We start from the raw sequence: 17,735 nt of genomic DNA, 5'->3' as shown, positions 1-17,735 counted from the left end.
CCTTCTGTTGCACAACTCCTGAACCCAAGCCATTGTCTTTCAAAGAACTTGACTTAATGATGACAAATTCCTTCTTCCTTCCTTCCCCCTTCCCCCCCCTCTCTCTCACCCCTCCCCCTTTTCTTGCTTTCTTTGAAAGGAACAGTTAGAGAGCTCTCCCATCTGCTGGTTCACTCTCCAAATGACCACAACAGCTGGGTGTGGGCCAGACTGAATCCAGGCACCTGGGACTCCATCTGGGTCTCCCTGACATGGGTAGCAGGGTCCCAAATATTGGAGCCAGCTTCTGTTTTCCCAGGTGCATTAACAGAGAGCTGGATTGGAAGTGGAGCAGCCAGGACCCACTGCACACAGAGATTTAACCTGCTGGGCCACAATGCCAGCATGAAGTACAACTAGACTAGATTGTGTTTGAAGAACTGCCTGCTGCAGTTGTTTCTCCTCAACCCTTTCCTAATTATAATCAGTGAGATCTCCAGGGCACCCCCACCCCCAAATGACCATATAAATACTCTCAGCTTTTCCAAACCTCCAGACCGAGTGCAGGCAGGGAGTGTTTTTGTGTTTGCCCACATATATAAATACCCTCTTTTCAGTTGAGTTTCTGAAGAGGATAAATGTTTCCCCTCCTCCCTCGGTGCACTTGTCTGTCTCCCAGCACTCCCCACAGTGCGGCAGAAATTGTAATATTCAGAGACCAGAACTGCCTGGCTCTAGACTGCTACACACGAAACAGGAGACTAGGAATACAGCGTGGGACTGAAAGAGCCCTTAGGAGGGATGAGGTGGAGTAGAGAGCTGGAATTCCAACCAGGGAAGAGACGCAATTCAGGGGTAGGCTAGGAAGAGAAAGAGGGGTGAGAGGTAAATTGTTAAAGTATTTGCAAAGTCAAAAACCCAAGGGGCTTAGCAAGATGGGGAGGAACAAGTACGTAAGGGCTAAGTTGGAAAGAGGTGAGGGACCACCAGAGTCTGCAAGTGATTACGGGGTAAGTTTAGGGGACCCAGAGGGTGACCTTCAAACAGTGGCCTGAGCCCCAGATTAAAGGTAGGGGTAGCAGGGAAGTGTAGGAGGCGGGGCACCCCGGGTAGAGACTGAACGGGCTCCCAGAATCTGCAGCGAGTGGAAAGAGAAAGAGGGCAGAAGGCAAGGGGTTCAGCAGCGGGGGAAGCCCTGGAAAGATGCTGGGGTGGCTGAGGGTTGGGACGGGGATGGTGGGGGTGGGGGGGCTCCTGGAGAGCACAGGAGTCGTGCAGCAGGAGCCCTTGTCCACGGGACGGACCTGTATCGGCCGTCCGGGTCGCGGGCGGGAATCCCGGAACCGTGGCCGCATAGCCACTTCGCCTGCACCCGGGGGACCTTGGGGCGGGCTCCACCGCGCCTCCCTGAGGGACTGGAAGGAGGAGGGCTGGCGGGAGAAACGACCCGTTGACTGACAGCAGGTATCGCCCAGGAGCCTGCAACCTGAGCCGCCGGCTGTCCCGCGCAGGTGCCGAGCGGAACCATCCCGGGAACTTGGAAGAGAGAAGTGACGCAAGCGCGCCAGGTTTGCCGGCCTCTCCGCGCAGGCGCAGCAGAACTGGCGAAAAGCGCGCGGCGGCGGTCCGGTGGCCGCAGGAGCCTGGCGTTAAGGATTCTTTTCCCTCCTAACAGGTTCCTGCGTTAGCAGCCGTGAGGTGGTCTCCAAGTTGGAGCCAGGAATAAAGCTGTGGTGGTGGAAGAAGCCCTCAGCCTCAGCCTCTCAGGTCCGTCAGCGCCTTCTAAGTCGGAGGCTGGGACTAGGAGGAGTCAGCGGGTGTGCTGCGCGCTTCTCCCGGTTCCTCCTGCGCTCCCGGCCTTGAGGAGAGTTGGTTCAGGCATCTGCAGTCTCCATGGTAGGCCCTCCTGTGTGCATCCATCCTCCTTGTGTTCTGTTGTCACTGACTGTGCCAGCGTTTTATTTTTTGTCTACGCTTTGTTGAAACGGGTTACTCCCGTTAGTCCTGGAATCCTGGTCCGAGTCTGACCTCTATTTCCTTCTCTGACCCTGTTGGATACCCTTGTACATAAAGACAGTCGTGTGTGGTGCTATAATAGTTTTACTTGGATTTTAGTCGTTTTATTGTCATTATCCCCCTTCATGTTGATCCTCAGTTTCATTCAAAGTTGCTGTGAAATTCTGTTTCCCAACCACAAGGTCCTCTCTGACTTCTGATTGGATTTGCTTTTAGCTTAGATCTCAGCAGATCCCCAGTCAGGACGGACACTTCACCCTGGTCTTCCCAGGTGACCAGGCTACATGCTGATGGGTGCTCTAGCTGTAGTCACGCCTTTCTTGTTGTGCATGCTGAGGACAGGCCTGCAAATCACCCTCCCACCTCCACTGCTGCCCTTTGGGAAGAGCACGTTAGCCCTAGTCATGGCCTTTGAGGATCCCCCAAATGCAGTCATGAGATGCAGACCTGCAATACAGAATAAACAGATTTAAAGGGAAATAAATGCTTATTTGTGTTTTGTAAAAAATTAAACAAAGGCGAGGTAGTGTTACAGTCGAATTAGAGTTGAATTGCTCTTGCCACCCCAAAAACGCTCCAAGAGACCTTCTCTCATGTAATTAACAAAGGGTAAAGTTTATTGATGTTCCGACATGTCGGGGCCCCCGTCCCAGTACAGGCGAGCGGCCTCGAATAGTTTTGGGTTGGGGTTTTTATACACGTTTAAACAAAGAAAATCAATCATTGCGTAGAGCAGACAGTGGTACAAGTTAAGCGATTTTACAATCAGTTGATTTATGAACACAGGGAGTATCAAAAAGCCTCCTATTGCCAAAAGGGAGGGCCACACAAGATTGCAGGAACTGCCTTGATGATACCTAGGAATGCAGCCGAATGGCGATAAGGGACACCTGGTGGAGTCAGGGGTCCAGGAGGCAGAGATATATGGTGACTTCTTCTATCTCACTTAGGTGAAACTGAGGTTACGCTCACATTGGGGTAATTTACTGACCAATTAACTTTATAGAGAATGGCTATGCAGAGCAAGTCTAACGAGGTCAGGAAAGTTCACCAGAGGAGGTTGGGGGGGGAAGCGGCTTTTAACTTTTTAACCCTTCAGTAGCTATTCTTCCCTCAGAATTGACTTAAAGATAATTTTTTTAGAGACTGAGAAAAATCAGTTGTTTTAAGAGATTTAATTAAGTGTATTTAAAAGCTATAGTTTTTTGTATATTTCTGTCAACTCACATATATAAAGTGAAAACTAGTGTAAGGGAACTGGCAGATCGTAGTAGGAGACATAGTCACCTCTCTCCATGGGTTTATAGATGGAGTACAGCAAGGAAACAGGGGCAAGAAACAGAAAAGACGAAAACAAAAGTAGGACCTGGACATGGAAGCTTTAGTTATTCAAACTGGATGCCCCAAATATTGATGCTCATTTTTTAATTTTTCACCAAGCTGGGAAGATATGATCCCAAAGCACTGGTCCTGTCCTGCAACTGCTTTGTATCAGACAAGCGTCTTGCAGAGTATCTCTGTTCCCCAGAGTATCTTTCAGGCAGTTGGGAGGGGACCCAGGCTCCGAGAGGGATCAGGAGTGGGTTGACCTGGGGAGGTATATATTTGGACAGAGCTGAAGCCAGGCTTACTTGGGAAGGTAGTGACTTCAGGGCCTTCTTCCTGAGCCTGCATGTCTCAAACATGAGGTCAAGGGGTAGAGGGAAGGAGTGACTGGGAATGATGGGACTCACTGTGAGTGCAGCATGGATTATGGATGAGGCTGCACACATTCTGTCCACACTGTGCGTCTTATCTGTCTCCTGAGGTGGAGCAGTTTCAGTACCTGGTCACCTGGTTCAGGAACCACCAATGGCAGTGGGCAGGACCTCATTTGCTTTTGCTTTCTGAGATGTGTGCAGCTGCTCCTGTGACTGGACTAGGGTTCTGATTTCTCTGCCTTTCTTGACCACCACTCATACCGTGTTCATCAAGATCCTTGCATATCCCCTGGTCTCCAGATGAGACATGGGGATCATTTTCCTGATGAAGAAATTCTGTATTTATCAGTGAGTAGCATAGTTCTCTCTTTTACCAGGGTTGCAGATATACTCTTAGTATCCAGGAGATCCAAACATGCTCAAGCTGCTTACGTGTGAACTTGGCTTACACACTATACATTTCTTGACACTGCAAGCTAAGCAAGCCTGCCAGGCATTGGGTGGACAGAAGCAAGTGGGTTGTGAATCTTGCATGGCCTGTCCCAGAGGAATCAGCAGAATGCAAAAGTGAGACAGGAATGAGTAGAGCAAATTGGGGTCAAGGAGAGATCCTGTACGGTATGGCTGGGTGCAGAGATAGCAGGATCTTGCTGGGCAGAAAGATCTCACAATGTGCCATCATCCCTAGCCCCTGGTTCCCTACCTGCAAGTAGCCACCACTGCACCATCGTTTCTTTGTCTTTTTCCACTCTACTCTCTATATCTTTTTCCTCTTTGGTTTGGCTTTAGCTTTTTCCAATTTTTCTAATTTCTTAAGGTAGAAGGGTAGTTTACTGATATCAGATATTGTTTTTAAAATATTCCCCATTCACTGGTTTACTCCCTAGATGCCCACAACAGCCAGAGCCAGACCAGGGTGAGGCCTAGATCCTGAAACTCCATTCCTGTCTCTCTCATGCACGGAAGAGACTCAGGTACGTGATCCATCACTTGTGTGCACATTTTCAGGAAGCTGGAATATTGGGCAGAACCAAGGCTCAAATCCAGGACATGGACATTTAAAGGGGCATTTTAACCACTAGGCCAAATGTGCGCCCCTAATTTTCTCTTGTGATCCTTCATAATCAGAAAATACCTCCTGTGAGTTCAGTCCTTTTAACATTTATTTAGTCTGTTTTATGACTTAGTGAATCTTATAAGCATTTTGGCTTTTCAGAGTTCAGATATAAACAAGATAATATATTTGCCTTTCTGTGCCTGACTTGTGTCACATAATATAATGTGCTCTATTCATGTATCTTGTCATGTGACAGAATTTTCTTCTTTTTCAATCTGAGTAGAATACATTTTTAGTCCATTCATGTGTTGGTGAACATGTTCATGGTTTTTATGTCTTATGTACTCTACATGGGAGTACAGCTATATCTTAAATATAATGGTTTCATGTTCAAATATATACTTAGTTTTAGAATTAATAAATCCAATGCAAGTTCTATGTTATGTTTTTAGAGGAAACTTCATACTACTTTCTAAGCTGTCTGATTTAATTTAATTTAATTTACATTTCCACAGTGTACTTATGAACACTTACTATTTTGCATCTTTTTGATAGTAGCTATTCCATCAGGTGAAAAGTGATACATTATTTTTGTTTTATTTGTGTCTCATCATTAATAATATCAAAGATGTTTTCATATGTTGACCATTTATATATCTTCTACTGAGAAATGTCTATTTGGTTTCTTTTCTTATTTTAATAAAGATATTTGAGTTATTTTGAGTACTTAGATTCCCTTATACATATTTGTTGTTAGCCTCTTACTTTCTAATGTGTAGCTTTTCTCTTCACTTTGTCATTTATCTTGCAGTATAAATATTTTTTAATTTCCTATAATCCCAGTAATCTGTGTTTCTTTTAATGCCTGGCTTTTGGAATCACATCCAATAAATCATTTTCTGGACTGATGTCTTGGGACTTTTTCCTGTTCTGTTAGTACTTTTCTAGTTTTAGATTTTATATTTGAGCATGAAATCTATTTTTTAGTGATTGCATATAAATATTTAGATGTAGCCAATTTATTTTGCATGTGGATGGCACTTTTTTTCAGCAGGATTTGTTGAAGAGACTACTATTACTACATTTTATGTTTACTACATTTATGTACCTTATTTGAAAATCAGTTAATTGTCAATTTTTAGGTTTATGTCTGGGCTTTCTGTCCTAGTTCATCAGTCAATGTTTCTGTTTTTGTGCCAGTACCATGCTGTAGCTTTGTAATACATCGAGCTTTGGTGTTTTTGCTAAAGATTGTTTTGGTGATTCTTAATCTTTCCTGTTTATACAAATTTTAATATTTTTTTCTGTTTCTGTGAAGAATGACATTAAAATTTTGATTGGGATTGCATTAAATATCTACATTGTTTTGTGTGGGTAGGAAGGACATTTTAACAATATTATTTTTCTGATCTATGAACATGGACTAGCTTTCCATTGTTTCTGCTGTCTTCAATTTCCTTTATTGATATGTCACACTTTTGAGTATACAGATCGTTCTCCTTATTGGTTAATTCAATCATAAGTAGTTTTATTTTATGATGTTAAAATGAGGGCTTTACTTTAACTTTATTTATTTATTTATTTATTTGAAAGGCAGAGTTACAGAGAGGCAGAGGCAGAGAGAGAGAAGTCTTCCATCCACTGGTTCACTCCCAAAGTGGCTGTGGTGGCCAGAGCTGGGCTGATCTGAAGCCAGGAGCCAGGAGCTCCTTCCAGGTATCTCAAGTGGGTGCAGGGACCCAGGGTCCTGTGCCATCTTCTACTGCTTTCCCAGTCCATAGCAGAGAGCTGGATTGGAAGTTGAGCATCCGGGACTGGAACTATTGCCCATGTGGGATGCTGGCACTGCAGTCAGCAGCTTTCCCCCTATACCACAGTGTGGCCCCCCACAATGTATTTTTAATTACTGCTTTAATCTCTGTCATTTCCTTTTCTTGCTGATTTTCTTATTTAGTGTTTTTCCTAATTTGTTGAGCTATAACATTAGATAATTAAATTGTTTATTTGATATCTTCTTTTTTGTTGTGGTGGTATTGTACTACATTTTGCTACATCCTATTAGCTTTGTATGCTGTTTCCTTATTTTCCTCAAGGTATTTTTAGCTTCCCTCTTTAGTTTTTCTTTGATCCTGTAGTTATTTAGGGTTGTCTATGGCTTAGTTCCTACATATTTGTATATTTTCTAATTCACCTATTATTAATTTCTATTTTCAGACCACTAGGGTGTGAAATTATACTTGATATGATTTTAATCTTAAATTTGTTGACATTATTTTTGTGGCTTAATGTATGACCACATATATTCTATGTGTACTTTGGATGACTTTTGATTTTATTATATTGTTCTTGGACAAAATATGTTTTTTTTGTTTGTTCTTTTTCTAGATTTTATTTATCCCAAAAGTTACCTTTAGCAAGGTCAGAAGTACTTGTCCTTGGGAGCTTCCAGTTTTATCATGAGGTCTTTGACTCTAATAAATCTTGCTTTTAAATCTCAAAAAATTATTTTTTATTTATTTATTTGGGAGGCAGAGCTACAGAAAGGGAGAGACAGAGAGAAAAGTCTTCCATCTGCTGGTCCACTCCCCAAATGACTGCAATGACTGGAGCTGAGACAATCTGCAGCCCAGAACCAGGAGCTTCTACCAGGTCACCCTCACGGATTCAGGGGCCCAAGCAGTTGGGCCATCCTCCACTGCTTTCCCAGGCCATAGCAGAGAGTTGAATCAGAAGAGGAGCAGCCAGGACTAGAGCTGGCACCCACATGGGATGCCTGCACCGTAGGTGGAGTCTCAGCTCACACCATAGCACCAGCCCCCAGAATGTTTTGTATATGTCTGGTAGGACCATTTGTTCCTAATGCATAATTCAGTCCCAATGTTTTCTTGTTGATTTTCAATCCAGATGATCTATTGTTGAAAATGGGGATTTGAAATCCCTGCCTTTATTGTGTAATAGTCTGTTTTCCTTTAAATTTCTTATATGTATTCCTGTGTTTTAGAGACAGAGAGATAGTCTGAGTTTAGGTGTGTGTATAATTTTATATCCACTTGAACTGATACTTTTATCACTATACAGTGACCTTTGTCTCTTTGTTACAGCTTTGGCCTAAAGTCTGATTTAGTTGATCTGACTTATAGTTACCTCTGATTATTGTTGCTTTTCATTTACATTGATTATCTCTTTCCATCCCTTCACTTCCAATCTATAAATGCCCTTTAAAGTAAATGAGCCTCTTGTAGCCTCTATATAGTCATATCTTTATCTTTTTTATGTTTTCCATCCATTGTTTGCCTTTTATTTAGATAATTCATTTACATTCAAAATAATTATTAAGAGGTGAGGATTTATTACTATTTTATTAGTACTATTGTTTTATAAATTCATCTTTTTTTATCTCTAACCAATATCCTTTGTGACTTGATGATTTTCTATAGTGACATACTTTTAATCTTTTAAAAAATCTTTTTTTTTATCTTTATTTCAAAAAGTTAATGAAATTAGAATTAAAATATAAGTTTATTTTGGTGAAAAATATTTTGAAATTACACATTTTCCTGAACTTTTAAGAGATCCCTCATGATATAGTTGTTTGCCTAGTGGTTTTCCTAATTCTATTAAAAAAAAATAAAAAACTCTAGGTTGAGAGCCTTAATCTGATATCATTCACAGACTATCCTTTTACTCCCCCTCCTCCTACATTTTATGTTGGAATGTCACATTTTCACCTTATACTTTGTATCATTTAGGAAATGTTGCAGCTATAGTTATTTTTCATTTATTTATTTATTTTATTTAAGAAGTAGAGATACAGATGGAGAGAGGTAGAGAAAGAAAGAAAGGTCTTCTGTGCACTGGTTCTCTCCCCAAATAGCCACAACAGCTGGAGCTGGGGTGATCTGAAGCCAGGAGCCAGGAGCCAGGAGCTTCGTCCAGGTATCTCATGCAGGTGCAGGGGCCCAAGCACCTCAGCCATTTTCTACTGCCTTCCCAGGCCATAGCAGAGAGCTGAATCAGAAGCAGATTAGCCAAGACATGATCCTGAGACAAGAACTGATGCTGACCTGGGATGCCAGCACCACAAGTAGAGGCTTAGCCCAGTATGCCATAGCTTCAGCCCCTATAGAGTGTCTTTTAACCTTTTACTAGTGATATAATTTATCAGTCCTCCATAATTAGAATATTAGTGGTTTGAATCTGATACTGTATGCACACTGGCTGATGAGCTTTGTATTTTCACATGATTTCTATTTATTTTTATTTTGACAAGTAGAGTTATAGACAGTGAGAGAGAGAGACAAAGGTCTTCCTTCTGTTGTTCACTTTCCAAATGGCCACTATGGCTGGCACTGCGCTGGCCTGAAGCCAGGAGCCAGGTGCCTCCTCCTGGTCTCATGTGGATGCAGGGCCCAAGCACTTGGGCCATCCTCCACTGCCTTCCCGGGCCACAGCAGAGAGCTGGACTGGAAGAGGAGCAACCAAGACTAGAACCCAGCACCCATATGAGATGCCGGCACTGCAGGCAGAGGATTAACTAAGTGAGCCACAATGCCGGCCCCTCACATGATTTCTTTATACTAGTTAGTATCCTCTTCCTTCCCCTTGAAGAATTTCCTTTAGCAGTTTTTCCAGTGAATGGTGATAAACACCTTTACCTTTTTTTTTTTAATAAAGTTTCTTTATGTTCCATTTTTGAAATACAGGATCACTGAAAATAATACATTGATTCACATTTTCTTGTTTACTTCTTTCAGGACTTTGAATAAACCATACCACTCCCTCTGGACTGCAAAATTTCTGCTGAAAAATATATTGACAGTCTTATTACAGTTCCATTGTACATAGTGAGTTGTCTTTCCAACACTACTTTCCAAAGTCTGTTTATGTCTTTAAGTGAAGAGCCAATTTTTCAAGCCATTTTTCAAATGTAAAAATGTGCATTTCCTTCCCTGACCCTCTGTCCTCCACCCTTCTTTCTTTACTCTTAACCCAAAATGAACCCATTTCCTTTCTTCAAAAGTTTTAGAGTAGGAATCTTGCATCTCCTGTGCTCCTGCCCCAGGCCCTGACTTGCTCTGACACACACAGCAGCAGGCAGGGATGGTGCTGTGCCTCTTGTCCACTGCATATGCTGAAAGTTACTCCCTGTCTGAAATTCTCCTAGGTAAGGTACTCTGCACTGGTTTCTTCATGCTGGATTCATCCCAAGGGTTAGGGAGGTGGGGGTGATATTGAGGCCTGAATTTCTGAGGGATCCCTCCTTCGGGGCAGTCTCTTCCTAAGGAGACATGTCTGGGGCAGGGTGGGGAGGCAGGAAGCACAATAGGAAAGGGGTAGATGGAATGTTTGAGAAAGGTGTTGAAAGTACACCTGCAGTTTGGGGAAGTTCCATAGGGATATACTTGCTGGCCAAGGATGGTAACTGCCCTTTGGAGAGCTCAGATACAGTGCATGGGACAGAGCTAGGATAGCCTTGGTGACCCTGGTATTCTAGCATTCATGCCATCCAGTCACTCCCTGGCATTGAATATGGGGATTGGCATACCAGTGCCATGCCCCTAGAGGGCAGAATCTCATTATTTAGCAGCCTTCTCTCCAAAATCTACACATTTCTCTGCAGGGTGAGTCTTTGTCACAGTCTTCCTTGTGTCAAGGTCCCCCTCTTCTCCTGGCATTCCCCTTTCATTCTCCCCCCTCTTGGTGAAAAGTGACTTTCACTTGTGTCCTTCCCATGACTATAATTAAGATGGTTATTGTGCAAGGCTAAGTCAGTTGTGTAGACATGTGGATGGCACCTGCCCCTTTCTTAATGAATAGAGCTCCCCTCCACATGCCAAGGCTGCTGTGACAGTGTTGGTATGTGTTAAACAGAACCCTCCAGCTTGCATCCCCTGTTCCCAGCCCTTACACCATTGTCACCATTTTGTGTTTTTACATTTCCATCAGAACCTAGAACTTTTGTTTTCATTTTGAAAGGGAAATGAGTTTGTTGAGAAGGCTGAGAACACAAGTATCACATAACAATTTAGCTCAGTTTCTCCTATACTTTCAGGTGCAATGGAGAAGTCATTTGGGACATAGACTCCTAGGAGTACTTTCTCATCTGGCCTTGTACTAGGCATGCACTTTGTCATCTCTTTCCCTTACATGTCTGTTCCTCCTTAATCTGTCCTCAAAACCTATGGCAACTTCATTATGGTGCATGATGTGTTAGAGTAAATGTCCCCTTGTCTATAGCACAGTCTGTAGCACAGGAATGCCCCTGGCCAGAATGTCCTCACTGTAGGCATATTACAGTCTTATTGGTGAGAATGCACATGTTCTTGTTAGAATGTGACAAAGAGTAGACATCCTCAGACATCAAGTAACAGCACTGGAAACAGCAATCTAAAGTCACTTGAAGTCATACTTAGTGGTCCATCCTGCTTTACCTGCCCTTATGTGGGTCTTTTTGAGGTGACGTCACTTATCTCTTACCACTTATCTCCAGATACTTTTGAGGTCTCAGAATCAAGAGATGTATTCTTCAGGTTTTCTGTTGTTGCTAGGGCTTGAGACACAGCACCCCTAAAGTGACAGTAGGAAACCAGAATACACTGCCCCAACATTCACTGCTCTTCGCTATTATGTTCTGGTTATTCTGGGAAACTGCAAGCACCAAGGAACTGTGAAGTGTGCTTTGTTAATAAAAGTTTCCATCTATAAAAATACTAGAATTATTATCCTGTTATTCTAATAGTAGACTAGTATTAGTAGTATTCTAACAAACATTTCAGGAAGAAGGGGGCTCTGGACAAGCATTACTACCAAAGAGGGTTTTTATCCATTTTGAGCCTTTAGCTGCTGACACATTAGATTGTGAGTCAGTTCTGTGTCCTTTCCAATTAGATTTCATTAGAATTACATACTTTAGTGCAGTAAGAGATTCCTTTTATATATTGCTCACAGATGCTACATTCTTTTTTATAATATGTGTTATAAAAACAAAGGCAGGCTATACTTGTATATGTGGACTAAACATATGGAAATGTTACCCACAAAATGTGGCTCTTATAGTCTGCAGCTTTGTAATGTAGAATTCTCAGGGGCTCCTGTATGGCAAAGACTTTAGCTTGGGAGGTTTAGTATAAGACTCAAATTCTAGGCTGGCACTGTGGCTCACTAGGCCAGTCCTCCGCCTGAGGTGCCGGCACTCTGGGTTCTAGTCCCAGTTGGTGTGCGGTTTTGTCCCAGTTGCTCCTCTTCCAGTCCAGCTCTCTGCTCTGGCCCGGGAAGGCAGTGAAGGATGGCCCAAGTGCTTGGGCCCTGCACCCGCATGGGAGACCAGGAGGAAGCACCTGGCTCCTGGCTTTGTATCAGCACAGTGCGCCAGCCATAGCGGCCATTTGGGGGGTGAACCAACGGAAGGAAGACCTTTCTCTCTCTCTCTCTCTTTCACTGTCTAACTCTGCCTGTCCCCCCCCCCCAAAAAAAAAAAGAAAAGAAAAAGAAAAAAAAGATTTTGTGCTTAACTTCTTGGAGGAGGTCTACTATGGGCCTGAGTTTCAAAAGTCAAAGTATATCATGCAGAATTCAATGGACATGCTTTGAATTAGCCTCCAGCACTTCACTTTAGCCATGGACACACTCATTGTGTTTCCTTTAGAAGGAAGGTAAATATCAAGACTTTACTGCTTGCAAAGTTTTGTCTTACCCTATTAATGTTCATGGTGATTTATGGAGTGATTCTGCAGAAAGTTCTATGAGTGTTGATAGGGAATGAGTTGTGTAGTTTTATATGTACACATACACACACTCAGAACATTCCTTTAGCTCTTTTTCTCACGACTCAAGACTACTACAGTTAAATGATCTGATTATGGACTCAGTCAATAAATGTAACTCATTTTTACTGGATGCTGTTTTGATGTCATAGCCATGATTTTCTATTAATTTTAATTTTCCCATTCTACTGTACTTTTCTGTTTGATCAAGAATAAGCCTAATGACTGAAAGGATATACTGGATTTGGAGACTCGACCAAGACAGCACTGTGATCGTCTCGGAGTGTGAGGCAGCTACATGTAGCCTGTGAGCAGTGCATGATGAGAAAGATGTGGAGGCACCCTGTGGTGAGCTCCTTGTATGCATGTCAGTGTCTGCTACTTTAGATCCACTCATGTGTGAGCTCTGCTGAGGGGGAAATACTCTGTAGTCAACTGGAACTCATTCAGCCAAAACCTTGATTTTGCATCCCTACTACCTATTGACTGGACTTCCATGTGCATATTTTGAGCTTAATTATACCTCTATTATCTCATTTCAGATAGTGAAAACTAGATAAAGAGAGTATAGATTATTATCAATGATCATTGTTACTAAGCAGCCAAAATATGATTTAAACTAAGATCTGGGGCAGGCGTTTGGCCTGGTGGTTAAGATGGTACCTGGGACACCTAAATCCCATGCTAGAGTGTCTAAGTTTGCATCTTACTTCACTCCAAATTCCAGCTTTCTGCTGATGCATAGCTGTCATTGATTTCTCACTGCCCCATTTGGAGACTTGAATTGAGTTCATGGCTCTGAGATACAGCCTGGTCCATCCCTGGCCATTATAGTCATTTGAAAAGTGAACCACCCAATGGGACTCCCTCCCTCTCTCTATCTGAAGCTCTCTGTCCCTCAAGTAGATTAATATAATTTTAAAAATACAAAAATTAAGGTCTGTTTAGCTTTCTAAAAATATGTATTTATTTATTTTTAAGTCAGTTACACAGAGAGAGCGAGACACAGAGATCTTCTATCCACTGGTTCATTCACCACATAGTCACAATGGCTAGAGCTGGGCCAGTCCAAAGCATGGAGCCAGGAGCTTCTTTCAAGTTTCCCATGTGGGTGCTTGGGCTGCCCTCTACTGCACTCTGAGGTACGTTAGCAGGGAGCTGGATCAGAAGTGGGGCAGGTGGCAGCTTAACCTGCTATGCCACAATGCCATCTGTTTAATTTTTAAACTTGAGTTGTTTGGGGACCACAGGTAAGTCTTAAAAGCACCCAAAGTGTTAATTTTAAAAAGCTGTGGATGTAGTTGAAAAGCTGGAAATCAGAAGACTAAGCACATTGATCTATATAAGATCTGCAGCTGCAAAGGATGATAGGCTGAATGAACCATCAATTTCTCTTGACTCTTGTTAAAATTTTTGGCTGGAGGGGTCTGTGCTGTGGCACAGTGGGTTAATGCCCTGGCCTGAAGTGCCAGCATCCCATATGGGTGCTGGTTCGAGACCCGGCTGTTCCACCTCCAATCCAGCTCTCTGCTATGGCCTGGGAAAGCAGTAGAAGATGGCCCAAGTCTTTGGGCCCCTGCACCTGTGTAGGAGACCTGGAAGAAGCTCCTATCTCCTGGCTTGGGATTGGCTCAGCTCTGGCCATTGTGGCCAACTGGGGGAATGAACCATCAGATGGAAGACCTCTCTCTCTCTCTCTCTCTGCCTTTCTCTCTGCCTCTTCTCTCTCTGTGTAACTCTGACTTGCAAATAAATAAATCTTTAAAAAAAATTTAGCTGGAAGGAGAATTGACACCTTTTTTAAAATTTGAGACAGGGAGATAAGAGAAACAGAAACAGAGAAGTCTCCCACCTTCCCACCCAACTTACATATAAATTTCTGCAGTGCACAGGCCAAGGACAGGAAACACAGTTCTTCTCTTCCATGTAAGTGGCAGAGACAGAATTAAATGAGTCCTAACTTGGTGTCTCCTGGGATGCACAGTAGCAGGAAGCTGGAGGTCGGAGCCAAGCCAGGATTTGAACCTAGGTAGCCTAATATGGGACAAGGGCATCTTAAACCTATATCTTAATCACTAGAGCAATCACTAGATCAAATGCTCAAAATAGATCCACAATCTCAGGAGGCCAGAAGTATCATTTATGGTTTATATTCTTATGACAGTGAAGAGAATCAGGATGCAGGGAACTGTAAAATCCAAAAATAACAAGGATGATCTCTGTAGAGAGATGTCAGAGTCATATTGTAAATCCTGTGCCAGAGAGAACCAAATCACTCCTCCCTCTGTAACTCTGGAGGCCTCTTAGTCAAAGTCAGTTTCTCCCAATGGGAGCTTCTAGTCAGGTTTGCTCTTGCCCATATTATCCAACAGCTCAGTGATCCTGCTAAAGTGCTTTGTTGTGGGACATTCTCTTTGATACTTCCCTCTCTGAATTAAAAAACGACAAGGCAATGGACGCCTTATGTATTACTCCTTTACAAAGAGACCTGAGGTGTATAAGGCAGGGGACCTTGATATCAGGCAGTCAGAAAGGCTCATTTACAAATTAGGGATCGATGTAAATATTGAGGTCTACTGGATTTTTTTTTAAAAAAAGAAAATTTATTTGAATGTCAGTTACAGAGAGAGGGAGAGACAGAGAGATCTTCTATACGCTGGTTGACTCCCCAGATGGGTGCAATGGCCAGTGGTGAGTCAGGCTGAAGTCAGGAGCAAGGAGCTTCTATTGGGTCTTCCACATGGGTGGCAGGGGCTCAAGCACCTGGGCATCTTCTGCTGCTTTTCCTAGGCCATTAGTAGAGAGCTGGATCAGAAGTGGAGCAGCTGGGACACAAAATGGCACCTGTAAGTGATGTCAGCATAGCAGGCAGCAGTGCTATCTGCTACCCCACAACACCAGACCCAAAGATACTGCTTTTGGATAGAGATTCTTCTGGGCATTTTATTCCCTGTCTGCCCCACCCTTTATTCTCTTACACATATGTTCCAGGTAGATTATGTTTAGAAGATAATCCTACTATAATTTATTTCTAGTAAGGATTGTTTATCAAGATTAATAAATTGTAATGGTTTTAAGAACTTTGAATTACATGCAACTGAAAGACCATGTTATAAAGAATTGGGTAGTATTTTAAACACTTGGCATGTGCTAAGAATTAATAAAGTAACCTAACATGCAATGATGAAATTAAGAATCCAGCAAAGATAAAAGTCTGGGTAAACCTAAAAATGCATGTAGAGGACGGCATTTGGAATAGCAGTTAAGATGCCAGTTACGATATCTGCTTTCCACATTGGAGGGTCTGAGTTCAGATTCAGACTCTGATTCCTGATTCCAGTTTACAGCCAGTATGGGCCTTGAAAGGCAGCTCAAGAATTTGGGTCCTTGCTGTCCATGTGCGAGATCTGCATTGAGTTCCCAGCACAGAGCTCTGGCCAAATACAGCCCTGACTGTTTCAGCATTTAGTAAATGAATCAAGAGATGCAAGCTCTTTCTTTTTCTTTCATTCTTCCCACCCCCATCCCTTTGCCTATCAAACATGCCTGTAGAAATTCATGGTGTAATCAGTCCTTGGATTGATAGAAATTCTCCTGAAGAGATGCTTACATATTGATTTAAAAATGTACAACTGTATTTATATAAATGATCATATTTAAAATTTCCCCTGTATTATCACTGTAGTTTTACATCATTCAAAATCTTTTTAGCATAGTGATTTTTTTTTCAGCGTGAAGCAAAAGTATTCCCAAACTATTCCTTAGGTTTCCATTCACCTCTTTTCAAATGAATCCCAGTCTTCACCTCATTTCTCTTAAAAGTAGCATTTCCAACTAAGGTACAGAAAAGGGAAATTTTTCTTAGAATTGCTTATTTTATTTGAGAGGCAGAGGGACAGAAACAGAGCGATCTTTCATCAATTGTTCACTCCTCAAATGACCGCAATACCCAGAACTGGACAAAGTAGAAGTTCATCTGGGTCCCCCATGTGGGTAGCAGGTCCCAAACACCTGGGGCATCAACTGATGCTCACTCAAGTGAGTGAGCAGAAAGCTGGATCAGAAGAAAAGCAGGGAATAGTGCTGTGGCATAGTGGATGAAGCTGCTGATTGCGGTGCCACCATCCTGTATGGGAACTGGTTCAAATCCTAGCTGCTCCTTCCAATCCAGCTTTCTGCTATGGCCTAAGAAGGCAATAGAGGATGGCCCAAGTCCTTGGGCCCCTGTGCCTGTGTGGGAGACCTGGAGGAGGCTCCTGGCTCCTGGCTTCAGATCAGCACAGCTCCAGCCGTTGTGGCTATTTGGGGAGTGAACCAGTGGATGGAAGACCTCTCTCTCTCTGCCTCTACCTGTGTCTCCACCTCTCAAGTAAATAAATAAATATTAAAAAAACTAATCAGGACTTAAACTGGCAGCCAGATATGTAACTGAAGGGTTAAAAAGTTAAAAGCCGCTCCCGCTCCCCCTGCCCTCCTCTGGTGAACTTTCCCGACCTCGTTAGACTTGCTCTGTATAGCCATTCTCTTTAAAGTTAGTTAGTCAGTGAATTACCCCAATGTAGATGTAACCTTAGTTTCACCTAAGTAAGATAGAAGGAGTCACTGTTTAGAAATTAACAAACCTTCACTAAGAAATCTATTTGCTCCTGGAACTCTGACCCCACCATATGTCCCTTATCGTCATTCGGCTGCATTCCTAGGTACCATCGAGGCAGTTCCCGTAACCTTGTTGTGTGGCCCTCCCTTTTGGTAATAGGAGGCTTTTTGATCCTCCCTGTATAGGCCATATGGTTCTCTGATGTCTAATCAAGCCCTTACTCAATATCCTGTACTCCCTGTATTCATAAATCAACTGATTGTAAAATCACTTAACTTGTATCAATTGTTTACTCTGCACCGACTGTTTGATCTATGCAATGATTGATTTTCTTTGTTTAAACGTGTATAAAAACCCCGACTCTCTACTTCTTGGGGCCGCCTGTTCTCTTACGCTCAGGGGCCCCAACATGTTGGATCATCAATAAACTTTACCCTTTGCTAATTGCATGAGAGAAAGCCTCTTGGAGTCATTCTTGGGGTGGTGGACACTTTTTCAACTCTAACATAACCTGCTGTACCACAGTGCCAGCCCAAAAATAAAGTCTTGAAATGAGTCACTCATAGTTGTTCTACATTAGTATAGGCACTGTGGCCTAACAGGTGGGGCCACCGCCTGCGGTG

General features: G+C 42.8%; 1 long non-coding RNA gene across 4 annotated transcripts; it reads left to right on the top strand.

Annotated features, from left to right (window-relative positions):
* The first annotated feature begins 1,511 nt into the window (after positions 1-1,511).
* Positions 1,512-17,570, top strand: LOC149119797 (uncharacterized). Of its 4 annotated transcripts, none has more exons than XR_016227428.1 (3): positions 1,512-1,875; positions 4,583-4,669; positions 12,727-17,570. It is a non-coding gene; the product is annotated as an uncharacterized LOC149119797 (long non-coding RNA). The 4 variants fall into 4 exon arrangements; XR_016227431.1 differs by lacking the exon at positions 12,727-17,570 and adding an exon at positions 9,507-10,067; XR_016227429.1 differs by lacking the exon at positions 12,727-17,570 and adding an exon at positions 6,346-7,108.
* Positions 17,571-17,735: the final 165 nt, after the last annotated feature.

This window comes from Oryctolagus cuniculus, chromosome 21, assembly GCF_051225735.1.
Source record: "Oryctolagus cuniculus isolate XC-2025 breed Fujian yellow rabbit chromosome 21, ASM5122573v1, whole genome shotgun sequence".
Lineage (NCBI taxonomy): Eukaryota > Metazoa > Chordata > Mammalia > Lagomorpha > Leporidae > Oryctolagus > Oryctolagus cuniculus.
The sequence above is the reverse complement of the archived record's forward strand: the minus strand, read 5'-3'. Positions and strand labels throughout refer to the sequence as shown.